The following is an 18,105-nucleotide window of genomic DNA, read 5'->3' as shown; positions in this document are numbered from 1 at the left end:
GACCAGTTGAAGGAGCACAAAAATGACCTTACAACTACTGCCTGTAGCACGACACAGGCAATTCCAGGGCTCCTGAGAGCTAGTCCCTGTTCCTGAATTACCCGCTCTCAAGTATTACCTTTCCTTTAATGTAGCTTGAGAATATTAAAGAGCATATGTGCTGAAAAAGTTTCTACAAACTTGCATGTGCAATTTTTTTTACCAGCCTCTTTTGGGTCTTCAGGTTAATTGTACAAGCAATTATTTCTGACCACTCTAGCAACAATTACTCACGTTTTCGCATGAGCATGTCACCACTCAGTCCCCAGTTGAAGATGAAGACCACTCCCACTTACCAGCTGATGATCAGCAAAGGAAATGGGCCTGATCTGATCTGTTAGAGAGAGACAGATCTAACATTTTAGTAGAATTTATCTCTATAAAGCATCCATATTGTCCCCAGTTGGTGACTGAGGGAGACAGCATTTATTCAATGGAAAAAGGGATTCATTTATATTGATTGGACTTTCCCTCCCTCCATGCACATTGTGTAACATCAGGGTACACTTATTCCACATCAGTAACTCTCAGCCCTGCTGCAGTCTAAGTGCTCTCCCATTAAATTATTCAGGATGTCAGCATGGGCAACCAGCTTAGAAAGAAAATTCAGAATGATCTAAAAAGAAGGGTTTTGTCTTATTAAAAAACCCAAACAAAAAAACCCAAACAACCCACCAACCCTGAAACAGGAATCGTCATGTTATTTTTACTTACAAAGATCTAATTATGGCAATATTAACATACTTGTTTTATTAGACAGAAGCCTATAAAAGAAATCAGTGTCATCAACATGTAGGCTAATGCTAATTTTTTCTTTAGGAATCAGACCTTCTTGCTGTAACTGAGGTTAAAAACAGAAGTGTGAACTACACATTATTTTTATGTGTGAGAACGGAAGTGAAGGATGGGCTAGAACAATAAATGAATTGCTTGCTTGAAAAATAACAGTGAAGGGAGATCACGGTCTTTGTGTCCTGGTCACATAATCTGGTTGCTGTTTTAAACAAATTAAAGCAGACTGCTTTCTTTTTGTGCATTCAAGTAAAACAGAGTTTTCAGCCAGCAGATATTCAATTTTCCTGGCTAGTTTTTGGATGTGGGCCATGTGTGATTAGTGACCTATTTTCACTGCAATGAGATCAGCTATGTTTGTAGGATCCTGAATCAGCAGATCTGTCCTTATTCCTGGCTCTGCCTGCCAGAGCATTGAGCCAGGCCCATTCTCCAAACACACTGGCCTGCCATAGATCTGTAGCAAAGGGTGCTTGGTCATAAAAGAGCTGTGCTGAAACCTAACAGGCCAGGATCTATGCTGCAAAATCTGCTGGTGCTGCTGAACTTGAAATGTTGTTTGACTAATTGAAAGGGCACAGGAGTAGAAGAAACCTATGCTATTTATAGGAATTATAATTCTTCCTGGATATCAGTGCTATTAAAAAACAGAAGGGGCAGAAGCAAGAGCCAGAGAAAGATCCTAGGGCTTTAGCTTTAGATCTGAAGCAGTTTTGGTCACAAACACCTGTACCAGACTCTTGTCTTTGAAAAAGTACAGCATATCCCACAGTTTGCTAGTTCTGCATGAATTATTATGTCCAAATGCAATTCTGAGGTCAGCTCCAAAGTATTCTGCTGTTGTTTGCCACCAAAGCCCAGCACAGCATCTGTGGAAGCTTGGTGGTGCTACTTGGACTGAGCCATACAGAAATGATTGAAGCCTCAAAGGAAAAAATAGGCTTGAAGGAACTCTGCAGAGGTCATCAAGTCCAACTTTCCACTCAAAGCAGGGATAGGCTGATATTGGGTTACTTGGAGACCTCTCAGTTGAGTTTTGGTGATTCAGAATTACGTACACTATGTCCAGGATCTGCTCTTCTGGTATGAACCTTGTTTGGATTAATGTATTTAAAGAAGGTTTTGAAAGAAATTGTTGTTCATATAGAGCTGCAGTGGAGGCCAGAAATCTGACTGCAGTTCTTTTCACTTATCCCCACAGCTGCCAGTGCCAGCAGCGCCGGACACCCAGCTGTCAGGGAGGAGAGGAGCTGGTGGCAAACAGGCAGTGCTCAAAACCTGCCCCCACTGATCAGCCAAGGTCAAGGAAAAAGAAGGAAATAAAGACAGACAGATTTTTCTCCTAGCAGCCAGGAAAACGAAGGCGGTCAGCAATGGTTCACATCCTGCCTTCATTTACCTCCTATCCTGTGGCTCTTGGCAAAAAGAGCTGCTTTTTCAAGATTAGACTGCTGATTCTCATCTTCATTTCCCAGTGGACCGCCTCTGGGATGAAGTGATGTATGAAGGGATGAATTTGGTCTCGTGATCACCAGTGAAAAATATTGCTATGCACCACCTAAAACATCCTCACAGTGCGCATAAAGACTGCATCATCACCAGCAACATTGGGGGTTTTGTGAGGTGCAGTGAGGGGCTTACTGGTGATGGAGCCCCCATACAGTCCTCTGAGGGAAAAATAATTGAATCATTGGCAGAATTCAAAAAACCATCTCTGGTCAGCGCTGTGTACCTGACTGCCTCTTACTGGAATCCCGTGGTGAGTAAAAACCACTGACTTCTGTGAATTTTACCCAAAATATATATATAATTTTGTGGCAATCCTCTGACATGCTGCCTTCTTTCATTCTCCTCTGTAGTTCAGACTGCAGTACTTCCCTCGTAACCTTTCTTTTCCACCACCACCCTTGTGGGATCCCGAGAGGCCATTAAAATGCCAAAGATACAAGTGTGACATGCAGAGGGCTGGCGTCTCTGCCAGCATAACTTCATGGACGCCAGTACACTGGGGAGTTGAGCTATGCTAGGGAAGCATCTAAGATTTTAAATGTGAGCAGTGTCCCCTTAGTGGCATAGATATTCTCTTTTTGCATTCACGATGAATGACAAGTTGTAACGCCTACCCTCAGGCGTGTGCCAGCAGCGTGGGATACTAGGAAAAGCCAAGTTCCTTCTGAAACACGGGGAATGATTTCATTAAGTTAAAATCACCGAGGGTTCCAGGCAGATGCAGAAATGAGGATAACAAAAGCCATTGCATGGGAGCCACGCTGTGGACAGCAGATAGAGCTGGGGCTGGGCAGGAGGTGAATACAGCATGGTTAAAGCATTGTGACCTCCTGTGCCAGGTCACCTTCCTGCCGCCACAGACTAGAAAAATTTGCATGCATTTTACAAATAGCTCTGCTTGTGACTGAAGTGCTGGGGCTCTCCTTTAATGCGTGTCTGCGTTTTAGCCATTTCTTTTTTGTTTGCTGCCTCCAACAGGATTACTGGGAAAATTTTCTCCGGTCAGTGACAAAAGACCTGCAATAAGAGCAGCTGCCTTTGATGCTTACAGTGGAGGGCAGAATGGTCCTGAGAGACAAGCAACAGATTTGCAGAGAAGTCAAGAGATGCCAGCTAGAAATTAGCACAACTCCAGATTAAAAACTCTCTCTCTTCATGGTAGTTTAAGTATTTATGAAGGCACTGTTTAAAAGTTCATTAACAACAACAGATTTAAAAATCAATTGCTGTTTGGAAAAGAAACTAAGAAAATTCCTCCAGTGTTGGTCTTGGAGGTTTTATCTCTGTGAAAGGGCAGAGAAAATAGAAGATTGCTATGGGTCACCTCTCAAGCCACCCCTTCTGACGCTACCTAAGCTGCTTCTATATTCTTACACACCTGCTAGCACTGGATCTTTGAACCCAAGTGCAAAGTCTTGGTTCATTAGGATTAATGAAACTTGAGCTTAAGTCCAAAGTTTCAAGGTCAAACAGATTGCTGTCTGCTAGAAAAAGATGAGAGTGCTGCTTGACTTGAAGGGGTACAACTGCTAAACACGAAGTGTAGGTTAGGAAATGTGTGTGAACTTGCAGATCTGCACACACACCATGAAAAGGAGAGGAGATAGAGGAAAAAAAATGGGGTGGGAGGGGAAGGGACATGCAATACCCATCATGTTCCCTGCAGAAGACAAGGTAAAGAGATAAAGGGGATTTCTCAGAAGTGCAATATGAGCACCAGTACAGAGTGGCCCCTGCATGGATGGGTGAGGCCAGCTGCAAGTCTTAGCCTGAACCACAGTGATCCCTACCTCCCAGAAGCTCAACTCACTGGTCCACCAGACCCATTAGCCACCACAATGATTCTCTTACCAAAAAGGTGTTACATGAAGAAATACAAAATCAGCAAGGGAATGTGAAGGACCTTCTTCATTTCTGCTGGAATCTGACTTTTCCATTGTGTAAGCAAGCTTGAACCTGGGGAGACATACAGATCTCAGTATTAAGGTGCTTGAGAGCTGTGTGTTTATAGAAAGCTGTATTTAGCTTAAAACTCTTTGACCTCTTAACATACCCAAGTCTAAAAATAACATTAAGCACATGTTTTTTATTATCGTTAAAGCCATTGCAATAAACCCTATCCAACATCACACCCAGCTATTTGCTGTTATGTTGCATAGTAACAGTATTTGGCAAAAACAAAAACCACTTTTGGTCAAATGAGGTGGGGAATGAAGAACAGATAGTAGCCCAAAAAGCTCCATGAAGCCCTTGAAGGAAGATACACAGCTGATGCTGTGGCATTTAACCTGATGAGGGAGACACAGGAAAGAGGCAAATGCAAACTAGAGTCCAATCCTAGTGCCATGATGCCCAGTCAGGAAATGGGATGGGGTAGGAAGATATTTTCCTGAGAATCAGCCAACGTTTTTTCAGTTCAAGGTGCAAGAAAAGGACACAGCAAGGCTGAACTATCCTCCCCCTTGGCTGTGCTGTGATCCATCTTGCTGGGAGCTGGGAACCAGCAGAGGAGCCCTTATTTCAGGCCACTCAGTGGGAAGGAAGAGAAGCGGGTTGTGCTACTTGAGCACATCTTCATGCAATTGAAACAGCATGAAATTAAACTAGAGCAATGAAGAATCAGTCCACAGACACAAAAGCAACAAATACCATGTCCATGATGAGCCACGATGATTGGTTTGTTTTCAGCGTGGGCCAATTCATGCCCATGAGTCTGGTCACATCCAAACTGAAATTCAGCTTTTCCAGTATGGGAAAAAGGATTAACTCAGAAGTCATACACTCCAAAATACCTTCAGTGACACAAACTTCAGCATCTGATCTACTTTTCTGAAACTCAGCCAACACTTCTCTTCAGTTACTAGGAGCGGAAAAACACTGTTTCTCACATCTTTCTGTTCAGCTGAGAGGCAACAGCACATGTATTTGGCACTTTGTCAGTCAAGAAAGAAAACTGAGTTTACAAAGAAAATGCTGACACAAATGCTGGCAGGGCTGCTGGGCATCCTTGTAATATGGGTGAAGAACACAAGCTGTTATTGCAACTGAATTCACCCTAGGGAAGACTTGCTGCTTATGGCCACATGTGAGGGACACTGGTGCTTGTCTTTGTGCTGCTATCAGCTTTGGGAAGGCTGCTGCTGATATGTTTGATCTTCGTTGATCCTAAGTTAGAGGCTAAACAGAAGGAGAGAGCTAAATGCATGTGAGAATGAAGTCTTAACTGAAACTCATCACTGCCAAGGCAAAACTCCCTACTTTAAGGCAGAGGTATTTTTATACCCTTGCCACACTGCTGAACACCACTGGTGTGCCACTCACAGTCCTCAAGTGATCATTTAAAACCAACAGGTGAAAGTCAAGGGGCATTCCTCCAGGTGAAGGATTTTCTTCAGTCCAGAATTTGCTTTATCCTTCCCTAGTCACCTCTTTATCATAGCTCCACTTCATTCCTGGCCTCCAACTTGCTCCTTTCCATTTCCCTCAGTTTTCTTGCCACCTCTTTGTCTACCTACAGAAAATTTTTTCCTCCCAGAAAAAAAATGGGGAAATAACCTTGCCTATGTCACTGTCCTATGATCCACTTCACATGCCTGCATCTCCCCAGCCCTCTGTATGGCTTGCTGTTGCACAGGCTACAGGACAGGAACTGCCTGCTGCCCTCTGCTTCGACAGAGGGTGCATGCCCAGCTGCTCATATTGTCATACACAGAATAGGCTTTTTACCACTGCTGGGGCTAGATTAGTGGCTTAAGAAACATTCAGGACAGTCAGCTTTTTTTTTGGGTTTTTTTTTTTTTTTTGCAGTTCATAGTAATTCCAGCCCACCCATCACAGGTCCAGTTTGTTGCACAGCTTCCCACAGTAATCAGAGGTGGTCACTGATTTCTGGACTGTGTAGGCAGAAGATGTGCTGGAAATTAGATACTCTCTTTACATCTGATTTTGTTTTCACTAAGAAAGAAGCCACAAGTTTTGGTTGTTTCTGCATAGACACAGAGCGGGCAGGAGAGTAAAATGAAATTAAATTACTCAAAACCACCCAGAAACGGGGCAGAGCTGCTGCCTGCTTAGGAGCAATTTCGACATCTATGTATAGAGATTTTAGTGTGGTTTTGTCCCATGTGCGATCACCTTTGGAGGGGTGAGTGGGAGCCAGGGGAGTAGAAGAAGATGCTAGAGGTTATGAGCTCCGCTGGTGCAGAGGCCCCTGGGAGCAGCCCCAGGCAGCTGCTGCTGGTCCTGCTGGCTGACAGAACTCATGGCGCCTAGGTATTAGTCTGTTATTTGTTAGGTATTTTTCTCTGTGAATTCAGCTTTTGCTTTCCTAAGGAACGGCACAGTGCCTTCTCTTCCCCGTGTCTGGGAGCTTGTAACACCAAATGATACAAAAGTTGTATAAAACACTACCCTGTGTGTGATACTTTCTTCGAGCTGCTGGAGAAAACAGCCCTGACTTGTTTCTGTCAAAGAGCTGGGATAGGGCACCTCCATCTTCCACCACTCACAGAGATGTGGCCATCCACCCTGCAGAGAGGGCAACACCTCACCCACACCATGCTCTACTGCAAAGCCGAGGAGGCAACCTGAGCCAGATCCCAAAATTAGGATCTGTTCGTGCTGTTGGCTCCCTTAAGGCCCCTGTGTCCATGGCTGTGCCCGGCAGGAGGGTGAGCCCCTGCCTCCAGGGCCTCCAGGATGACACGGAGATGGCTGCTGCCATGCCCATGGCTTTCCCCCACACTTTCCCCTCTTGCTACCCCTCAGAGCCTTCAAGCCTCCCACATGAGCTGCGGGTCTCACCACACATCTGCTTGTTTGTAGGGCAGTGCCACACTGTCCCGAGATCTACCACCCAACGTCTCATGCACCACAGGCCGGTCCCTCCTGTGATTCACCAACTCGCTGAACCAGGCACCTGGGGCCCCAGATTTGGAAAGAAGCTGTCAGACTTCAAAAGCAGGCTATTTTCTACTAGTGAAAACACCACTGCTCAGCAGAGCGCGTGGGGCCAGGGGTCCTGTGCCCAGGAGGCCTGTGGGGTGTCAGTACGTTCCCAGCCCGTCCTAGGGGAACAGAAACCTCCCTGCTGAGGGCCTGGGCTTCCTCCATCAGCTCATTTCACACGAAGCACAAACAATCTCCCCCGGGAACACAGACTTGCTGTCGTTTTGCTCGGTTTCTAATCACCGGTCTGCACTTGACACACTCAGTAGACTTTATTTCCTATGGAAACACCACCAATTCAAATTTGTAAGATGGCTAAGCATCAGCACAATCCTGTACTAGGCCCTTCTAATTAAGAGACAATTTCAGAGAGGGGGGTGAGGCAAATGAGAACAGTAATTAACTGAGAAACAACTTAAGTTGTTCACTCAATTCCCTATGCACCAAGCTGAAGTGGTATTATGGCTTCCTACAAAATTACATGTACCACATCAAAAGTAAACACTTAATCTAATATTCTAATTGTGGGTTTAGATAAACATCACAGTTATAAATCATTTTAATGAGTATATAAAAAAGAATCAAATACCACATTAACTTTTCATTACCTTTTTAACATCCCCCATGGATAATGCAATTCATTTATGGGTATAACAGCCCCCTCTACTACATGCTGTAGATACACAGAGGAATTAAATAGTGTAGCTCTGGGGGTGGTTAAGGTGTTTTAGAGTAAGAAATGGCTATGTCTTCTTGATACACTGCTCATAAAAATAAAGGTTATGCCTTTTAACAAAGAAGTCTGGGATGGTAACATGGATGCTTTGATCCAGTAATTAAAAAGAAGAGGTTTTTTAATTGCTGACCTATACAAAAAGGGTTCTTAATCAAAGTAAAAGCGAACAACGGAAAACTGAGGGAAATCAGCTTTTCTTGACAAGCCGTTAATCTAAAGACTCTCCAGTTACAGTCACATCATCAAATACATCCCAAAGAAACCATAGTTAAGGCAAACTAAGCATCCCAAGGGGTGGCAACCTCTTTGCAATAGTAATTTAACTGCTTTCAGAAGTGTAGCCACATGCTTCAGCAAAGAACAGAAACATCTGGGGAAAAATCGTGCTGTTCTGTAACTCAGCAGAATTTCAACATTGACTTCAAATGTGATCAAGCATTGGGAGGTATTTTCAGTGCTCTCTTTTAGGGAAAAGTCCCTCTTTAGGTCATTTGGCTGATAGTAATAGCTTAAAAACATAAAACTTTGGTTATCTGAGCAAAGGCACTATGAAATTACTATTTCTTTGAAACAATGTAAGCAAATATACCATGAAGCCTTCCTACAGCAGTACATCACATAATTTCTTTTCGTCTTACTCTAAAATTTATGCTGTAATATTTGTACTGGCAATAGAATTTCACACAGATCTTTGCCGTAGCTGAATCAAATAACAGCAATGATGAAGAAAATAAATTCTTTCACTGAATCCTAATTCATTACACTTGACTGAAATGGTTTAGAGGCATCTCTGAGCCACACAGCCAGTAATTCTCTGCTTCGTGGACAAGACATGTTTTCCTAGATGAAAACTAAATTATTTATATAATGCATAGAGCACATGAACCATCCATTACCTGACACCTTCGAAACAATAGGATGGAGAGCAGCCAGCATTAATTGATCATCCAACTGTCCAGTTACTCTGTATGGGCAATTTATGCCAGATGCTACAGAATCACACTTTGAAACATTTTCCACAAATAAATCTTCCTTATAGAGTGAGGTGGCTGTCTTTGAAAAGCTATTTATGAGCAGCGATTTGCGAGCTGCAGCACTTGGGCAGGACATGAGCCAAGCTCCTGTCCGTGCTGAACAGCAGGGCTGATGCTCACATCCAAACACACCTGATGGAAGGGCTGAGTCAACAGGGCACTGCATAATTCTTCCAAGACAGGTTTCTGTGAGGTGTCTGAGGCAGTTTGGCCTGACTCAGATGAATCAGTTTTTTAAATTATAGCTACTTTCCAAACCAGTGGTAAGAAAACCACCTTTGATGGGCTCCCCTGATGCCACTGGCTCAGCAAGGCTGGGCAGGCAGGTAGACTTGCTGGTATGTCCCCAGAGCTGGTGGTCGCCATCAGAGCAGCAGCTGGCTCATGTGGCTGAACCAGGCATGCTAGGACAGAAACAACTCCAGCTCCGGGGCACTGCTTGGCACAAAGCCCAGATTAAACAAACCAGCAAGGACAGTGTGTCCCTGTGCACCAGCTTGCCCAGAGCCACACTGGCTGGTCCTTAGAGATGCCTCATGTGAATGTCACCCAGAGCATCTGGGCAAAATAGCTCCTGTAGCACTAAAGCGTCACCTTCCCATCACATATCAGCAGGGGCTATTTCATCCCAAGCAAACATGGTGATTAATCAGTTAATCAAATAACAAGTTATTCTGGCCAATAAAAATGTTGACAAACTGTTTTTCTTTCTCTCATTGAGCTACCAGTTCTGAGAAACTTTCTGCTCTATCAGTTCTCGCTATTCAAATTCATGCCCCACATGAATACTTGAGAAAGATTTGATTCCTAATCTCAACTTTCTCTTCTAAAGCAAATATATTTACATTGACTTAATAAAGAAATGTGGGTATTGATCTAGTATCGATACCCCAACCGTGATGGACAAAACCTCACTAACAGTTATAAGTTAGAAAGTGTATGTTTATTATGGCGCCGGGCAGCATGCGGGATAGCTCCCAAATACACACCACAATTTACAGGTGACCACAGAGTCCTTTTATTTACAAAAGCATTGAATATCCAAAACACAAATGCGTATTCATAACTCTGGTACATCCCATTCCCAGCTTCATGCGGTAATTAGCTAAAAAGCTATTAAGCATGCGTAGTTTGTCCTTTGAAATGGGTCGGTGGTCCTTTGAAATGGGGAGGGGTCCCCAAAATGAGGAAGTTAAGAAGTCTTCCTCTTTCTGACCTTTCCACCTTTTCAATGCAAATGTGATAAATGAACCCTTGGTAGGACACCTATTTCCTGTCTTCATGACTGTTCAATGGGTTTCTGGGCAGAGGAGGCCTACAATTGTCTCATGTTCCTAAAAGCTATTTATCAGTTTCTGTATTCTTCATTATAAACACAGCTAACCAAACATAAAGTTGACAAGTAATCAGTTATTCTATTACGGAAGAGTGATCCCATATCCAGTTTCTCTTAGTTAATTACTAACTTTTAATTTCAGCAAAGCCTACCTACTTTAGTTAATTTCAGCAAAGCTTATCTCTAACTAAAGTCTGAACCCCTCTAAAATCCTTAATTCTCTAAAGTTTATGTCTCAACAAACACAACCATCTGCATGTTGAGTTTGCAGACTGCATCTGGTTGGTTTTTTTCATTTCATAGGAATTCTTCCTTTGGAAAAATCAGCCTTGGAATATTCCTCAACCTACAAGGTGATGAGATGCTCTACACAAATCAAATCAGGATGACAGATAAAAACGTTATGTTTTAATAGATACCTACAGCATGTCCATAAAAAGTTTCTGTTTTTTCTGGTAAGATATTATACATAGTATTTTTTTGTTGTTGTTGCATATGGAAGAATACTGGAAAATATAATTTGTTATGACTGTGGTGTAAATCTTCATGTGGCCTCAGCAGGAGTGCCTGTGGGGCAGACAGAAACCCTGTAATCCATGAAAAATAATTGCCTTTCTTCATCTTTTCCTTGCTGCTCCACAAGACTTGATAGGAGGTAATCTTGGTAGTCTGAGCAGTTCACAGCTAAGCCTTTGCAATGACAAACTTCTTTCCCTGTGTGCTGCAGGACCCAGTTTCCCTAGAACCAGCCCGGGTGTCAAAGATTTCAGACGCAAACCATTTGGGATGTTCCACTGCCACCCACAAAGCAGAGCCAGCTAGTGTGCATGGGGCCTCCTGCTCTAGGAGGGATTTCTTTAATTTTCAATGTATCCTACAATTTATCTGTCCCTTCCTTCCAATTGCAAATCTTTTCCTTCAGTCCATCTTTTCCTTTCTTCCTGACTCTCTCTTACCCTTGTTTTCCCAAGTCTTTCTATGCCTACATTTTTTCATTTTTTCCTCATCCAAACTTACATTCTGTTCACCTCTTCCTTTATACTCCTAAAATTCAGTCCCTGCAATGCACTAGTGATCCCCAGGAGAGGAGATAGTGGTGGCAGGACCATGTTGTTCCTCCAAGACCTCTCCTCCATTGACCCCTCTTTCCCATGAAAGACTTTTAATTCTACAGAAAGTGATTACAGAGATTATGGGTAAAATATGACAGTATCCCTCTCCCCTCATAAGTTAATTTAGATGGATGGTTCAAGTTAGTAAAAGTTTTGCTAAGGTACAGCAAGACCTCTATTTTTTCTGGACTTCCCAAGCAGAAAAACTTGCTCTATTCAAAATTACAGTCCCTGAGATCCAAGGATACAGAATCATTTAGTACGTTTGTCTATTAAAAGTGCCACTTAAATCAGTACCTGGGGTCTGTAGAGGTTTGCAGTGAACATGAGATCAGACCTGTTCACACAGATGTGTCTGAGTACTTGAGCTCCTTCCTCCCCCCCCCCCACATTATCAAATAGTCAGATTCCCTACATGGATTTACCATGCATGGAGCTCACCCTGCTGGCAGGCAATGTTCTGGAGTTAACCCACTTTCCAATTTTCTGCTATCTCTGTGGTGAACTGACAAGTCCTCCAGCGATGCTTAAACCAGAGGTGAAATACAGCAGGTGATCAATTGTTTTTTAACAGAAGGGTTCATTGTTTTCACTCATAATTGAAATACAAGTTGAGGCTCACATGGCAAGGGAAGTCCCCAGCTGAAGCCTCTCAGTGTGCAAGAACACCCAGTAGGTCAGAGCATGGTGCTGATAACCCTAAAGTTGTGGGTTTGACCCCCATTTGGGCCATTCACTTAAGAGCTGGACTTGATCCTTGCGGGTCCCTTCCAACTCCAACTATTCTGTGAATCTGTGAACAAAGAGCACAGCCAATTTCCCACCAAGCAAACCAGACCAGCAATCACCCTAGGACATCTGAGTCCTTAGCAAAAGGCTGGCAAAGGCTCAGCCCTCCAGTGAGGGCAGGGAAACTCCTGGTCCAAGCCCAGATTTCCAGCTTGCCATAGGAATGAATCTGCAGACCACATTCAAAGCGTGCTCTCACTGACTCCAGCTCTGAGAGAGCAAAGTGCAAAGCTGGTTAAGCTGCTGATGCATAAGAGAAACTCTACACACCAAGCAGAAAGGGGATGAGGGGTTTGCTTTGCTTTTCATTTCATTACTTAGACCTTTTGCCGTCTGCTTGGCTGGTCCCAGAGAGCTCCAGGAAATCGCAGAAAGGAGATACCAAACCACATAGCCTAGATTTGATTCAAGATTCTCTCTAAAATTTGTTTTCTTCACACTCTTTTTGGCAAAAAGGAAATAACGTAATTTTACTGAGCCTTCTTATCTTTGAAGGACAGCCTAATTACTTAATTAGCAAAATATAGGGCCATAAAAAAACCAGGATAATAACTGCTTGACTGTTTATCTTAATGATAACTTATTCTCTAATGAAAGAGGCATATAGCTGTGAGATGGGAATTTATTTAGTTCATGCCTGACCTTTTTAATGTCTGGTAAAATAATTTTATGGAACTGTTTGAAAATTTATTGTCCCCATTTAACAATGCTGACATTTTGTGATTATTGGCTCTGGAAAATCTACTGGCACTGTCAGGCAGAGAAAGTTCAGAAATTGCTTCCAGGAAACAACAAAGCTCTGATTTTTAGAGTGCTGAACACTAACAGACCCTTTTTATTGCATATTTTTAATATACACAAATAAGGAAAAACAACATGCAAAGCAAAGCTGGAAAAGGAAAAGAGAAAAATACTCTTGATTAAATGCAAATTAGAACAGGGCTTCACTCCCAGCTGTCTGAAGTCCATGGTAAAAAGCATCGTTACTTCAAAGCAAGAACGACCGGATCCAGGGACACTCCAAGAGCGGTCCCGTGCCAGCTGGGGCTGAGGACAGGTGGGAAATAGCTCAGAACAGTCCAGCTGGCAAAGGAGCACCCCACAGGAGCCTCAGACTTGTGGGGGGCTGCAGGCAAGGAGCTCGGCACTTAGTGCTTGTGAAACCTTCCAAGTGCCCAGGCCACACAGGCAGCCCGCACACGAACAGGGAGAGCTGAGGGTGATCCCACCAGGCTCTGCAAATCACCAGGGGCAAACTGCAGCTTTTGTACATGGCCCAAGGTGGTGCCTCTCAGCGGGTGTCTGGCACACAGCAGCGGTGAGGGTGGGCCGCTGCACGAGTAAAACGTACATAAAATTGTCAGTAGGTAGTAGTCTGACACAATGCTCACGGTGATTTTGAAAAAACCTTTGCCAGGATACTTCAACTGTGTTCATGTACAGCAGCAAAATATTACTGCAGAATGACCGCTTGCAGGCTTTGTTAGAAGGTATCATGGTTTTCCCAACCTTTTCTTCTCAGTGACTTTCCTTTTCAAAGTTTTCCTTTATCCCTTTACATTTTTTCACCTAATGCTACAGAAAAATAGCATTATGTTTGTACAAAACCGATAGCTTTTTGTATAGCAGTAAAAAGCTACCTGCTCTGTCAAAGTGTTCTTAAAATTCAGAGTGATGTTGATTCATAAAATCTTTTCCATTGCCGAGATGGGGCAGCAGAACTCAGCTCTTGAAATACATGTTCCTGGTGCATCAGTGCTTCTGAAGGAATTAGCTAGGCAGGGTTATAGCTTCTAAGGAAAAATGCACAGTTAGCCAGCCAGTTAACCAGTTTACCACTGGGAGACATGGATTTTCCAAGACACTTAGCTTGCTACAAAATCTTTAATGAAACTGGATAAAAAATTCTTTCAGAATTGCAGCTACAAAGAGAACCAAGAAATAGAAAGATTTACAGTCTTTTAAGTATTCCATTCTCAGACTGAGTTCGCCATCACATTTACAAATTCTGTAAGAAGAAATGGCCTCCCTGTTGCACCAGGGGAGTTTTAAGTGGGATATTAGGAAAAAATTCTTCACTGACAGAGTGGCCAAATACTGGAACAGGTTGCCCAGGGATTCTCCATCCCAGGAGATGTCCAAAAGGCACGTGGGTGTGTCAGTTAGAGACATTGTTTAGTGGTGAACACGGCAGTAATACGTTAAAAGCTGGACTTGGGATCTTAGCGGTCTTTTCCAACCTAAATATATCTGTGATTCTTCTAAACAAAAGCACAGGGTACAGCAGAGACCGTAGCAGTGTGTGACAAGAAATATATAAAACTCAACAAGTGGAAGTTGTGAAAATTATGTTTATGGGGTTTTTTGTTATGATAGTTCTCAACCACTGTTATTTTGAACCAGCCAAGGTTGATTTCATTGAAGTATAATGATCTTTATAGCTCTTCCTCTAAATGTGAAGAAGTGACTGATCTAACAGAAAGTTCAATGGAAATAATTCAACCACTTTTTCATAAAATACAAAATCTACACTTTTGAAAAAAGCACTTTCACTTGAAGCACACTGCAACTATATAAGTGCAATAATATACCTAAATGAGTTTTTCTTCATTCATGGTAGTATCAGATCTATTATCTCTGTTCCTAATGTACCAAAGTTATTAATCAAAATCTCATAATAAAACATCCAGGATTAATTTTGACTCTGTTACTCTAAAAGTGTGGGTTGCAACATGAATCATTGTGTACTGCTGCTGCCATTTATACCAGAATAGAAATCTTTGATTATATTCTACTATCCTGTTTTGTCTACTGCAGTACAGAATCCCCATGGCTTTGACAACACTTGAATTAATATTAACAATAGCTTTTGACTTGATCCAGCACCTCAAGAAGCTGTAAATTATAGGCCATTTTCATGCTCTTTCACCAGATATAAAAGTTGTATTCTCCGGTGATACCTTCATGGTACCAGTTCTTCATTCTTTCTGCAAAATGCACATCTTAAAATTAATTGCTCCATTATGAAGGATTGGAGAAGCAAGGTGAAATAATGAAACCCTTATCCCAATCCCAGTAATTGTAATAGGCTTAAACTCAGCAGGAGGAACACCAATAACTTGTGTGTAACTAAACATTGAGAGTAAGACATTCATAAGAGTGGCTGTTGTAAGAACTTCCCCCATTTTGTGGTGGAAGTGATACCAGCTTGGATCAGCCTAAACTTTTCTTTAACTATTGTCAGCCTCACATGCAAGTGATGTTTCCTCTGTGCCTGGCTGGCAAGAAGACAATTTTCAAATATAACGTGACATAGTCCTCAAAGCCTAACTGTGAAAGGAACAACCTTCTGGCCTAAGACAGGCACCAAGAGTGTGGAAATGGTGCAATAATTTCTTCCTGCAAAGAGCCAGCAATGACCACAGTATTCCTGGAGCATTCATGTTAACCTGTGGGCCAGCTATTTCTTCAAGTGCAATTAATGAAGTTTAGGTGCCGGGGAGGATGAAGCCAGGAAGCCCTATAAATATGGCTGTTTAGATTCTGAGAATGTGAAACCTGTAGGTGAGATAGAATTGAAAGCAAGTTTTGATGTTTGAGATGTCCTAGCTACTGGATGTCTGGGAAAACAGTTATGTGACCATCTGAAGGTTACCTGCAGCCAGACCCAGGTCAAATGGAATGTTCTGTCTCACCCCCAATGTAAGGCTCATCCCACACCTGTAACCCTCCCCTGAAGTATCAGGTATCTGTAACCCCATTGACCCAAGTCCTGTTCCAGCCCACTTGAAGCCCCCTTATCAGGGGGCTGAGAGCTGGGCTGGTCCTCTTTTGCCTGGCACTTTTCCCCGAGGAGTTCCTCTTGGAATTTCCTCTCCCTTCCCCCCTCCATACATTTCCCTTCCCCCACTCCCTAGGCCTTGCCACGAGCTGCGCCTGGCAACTCAAAGCAAGGCCTCACATCCTTTACAATAAACCTCATCTTCTAAAACCCAGCTTCAGAAATCTCTCGTCTACATTCATCCACACCGTCCTGAAGTCTGCAGCGGAGCAATATCAACGTTTAAGGGTGTAGTGAAGCTGCTGGTGGCCATCAGGAGCACTGCCGGAGTGTGGAAAGCCCTCCCCACACACACGTTCTGCTTCAGGAGTCTGGCATGCCTGAGCCAGCATCTTCGAGGAGGTACATTTTATTTGGTGTTTGTTACCTAAACAGGAGCATTTAAACAAAACAGAACAGCTCTAATGAGGCACCTTGAGGGAAACTTACCTCAGACTAATCTACAGTTTAGAGTAGTGAAAGTTAAATCAAAGAAAGGACAAAACCAGACTTGAGCTCCACAAGACGAAGTTGATTCTCTCACTAGTGCCTGCAATCTCTTTTTTGGAAATTAATAGGAATGTGAAATGCTGTGGAGACATTAACATTATTATGATGCATGCAAATATTTGAACCCACAGAAAATAATTAAAAGTTACATTTCATTTTCACTCCTGCTCACTATCTAGAACTTTCAGTGATTACTCTGGATTTTTTGCATTTTCCAGAAAAAACACTAAGACAGAAAAATATCACATCTCTTCCAGTATTCACAGCATCTTTGTCCAAATAAACATAGGATACATTTTAATTTAATTCATACCATCATTCTTTTTTTCTTTTTTTCATGTAAGAAGAAACAGAAAATATGTTTCTATTTAAAAAAAAAAACCCAACTCATATAATTAAATGTGGTAAGTGACCCCATGGTAACATATGTCAGCCATTGGCAACACTGGGAAATACCTGGCATTTCTTTCGTTAGCACCTACAGCTGGCTGGTGGCCATTCTCCTTTGCTCACTTGGGCATGGGTAGGAAAGGGCTATTTCTCATATTTTCTCTTGCACCTCTCAACATTACTTAATTAGTTTAAAATAATTTTTGTCTCCGCAAGTGGGGTTTTTTTGACAAGGAACTACAGTCCATTCCTTCTTTCTTTAAGGGCTGACATCAAATCAGCTGCAAGGTCCTGACTTGGAATATATAATATTACCTCTTGTCAGTGACAACTAAATGAGAGGCTGAGTCCAGCACTCATTATTCACTTACATGTGCACTATGATAAATTCCTATCAAGCAGCTCTCTGGATTTTAAAACAACAATTTTCTGACGTGAGTGTGCAAGAGCAGAGAAAAAACCTAGCAAGAAAAGTGTAGCAGTATCTCCACTAATCAATATTTCCATTTACATTAAAGAAAAAATTGTTATCTTTGATTTTGGCATAGAACGTGATTCTTTCAGTTTTGCCATTACTTGCACGGAATTTAATTCTGGACAGGGCAGGGCATTCTCACTCCTAGTCACATAAAGGGATACATTGTCAGAAAAGTGCCCAAGGGTGCTGATGGACACCAAGCTGAGCAGGAGGCAGCAATGTGCCCTGGTGGCCAAGAAAGCCAACAGTCTCCTGGGCTGCGTCAGGCACAGCCATGCCAGCTGGGAGAGGGGGGTGATCCTTCCCCTCTGCCCATCCTGGTGAGACACACCTGGAGTGCCGGATCCAGTCCCGGGCTCCCCAGTGTGAGGGAGACATGGGCAGACTGGAGCAGGTCCAGGGAAGGGCCTTGAAGATGATTATGGGCTTGGAGCACCTGACATTGGGGTGCTGTGGTGGGTGGAAGCAAAAAGGTGCTGCAACCTTCTGGAAGTATCCCCAAATGGAGAGCTGCCAGGAGTCACAGGCACACCAACACATAATCACTCAACTCACACCACAATAGCTGTAACAAGTCCCTCGGCAGTAAGAAAGGGAAGGATCTTTGTATAGA

Source organism: Hirundo rustica, chromosome 4, assembly GCF_015227805.2.
Source record: "Hirundo rustica isolate bHirRus1 chromosome 4, bHirRus1.pri.v3, whole genome shotgun sequence".
In the NCBI taxonomy this organism is placed as follows: Eukaryota; Metazoa; Chordata; class Aves; order Passeriformes; family Hirundinidae; genus Hirundo; species Hirundo rustica.
This window is presented reverse-complemented; position numbering follows the sequence as displayed.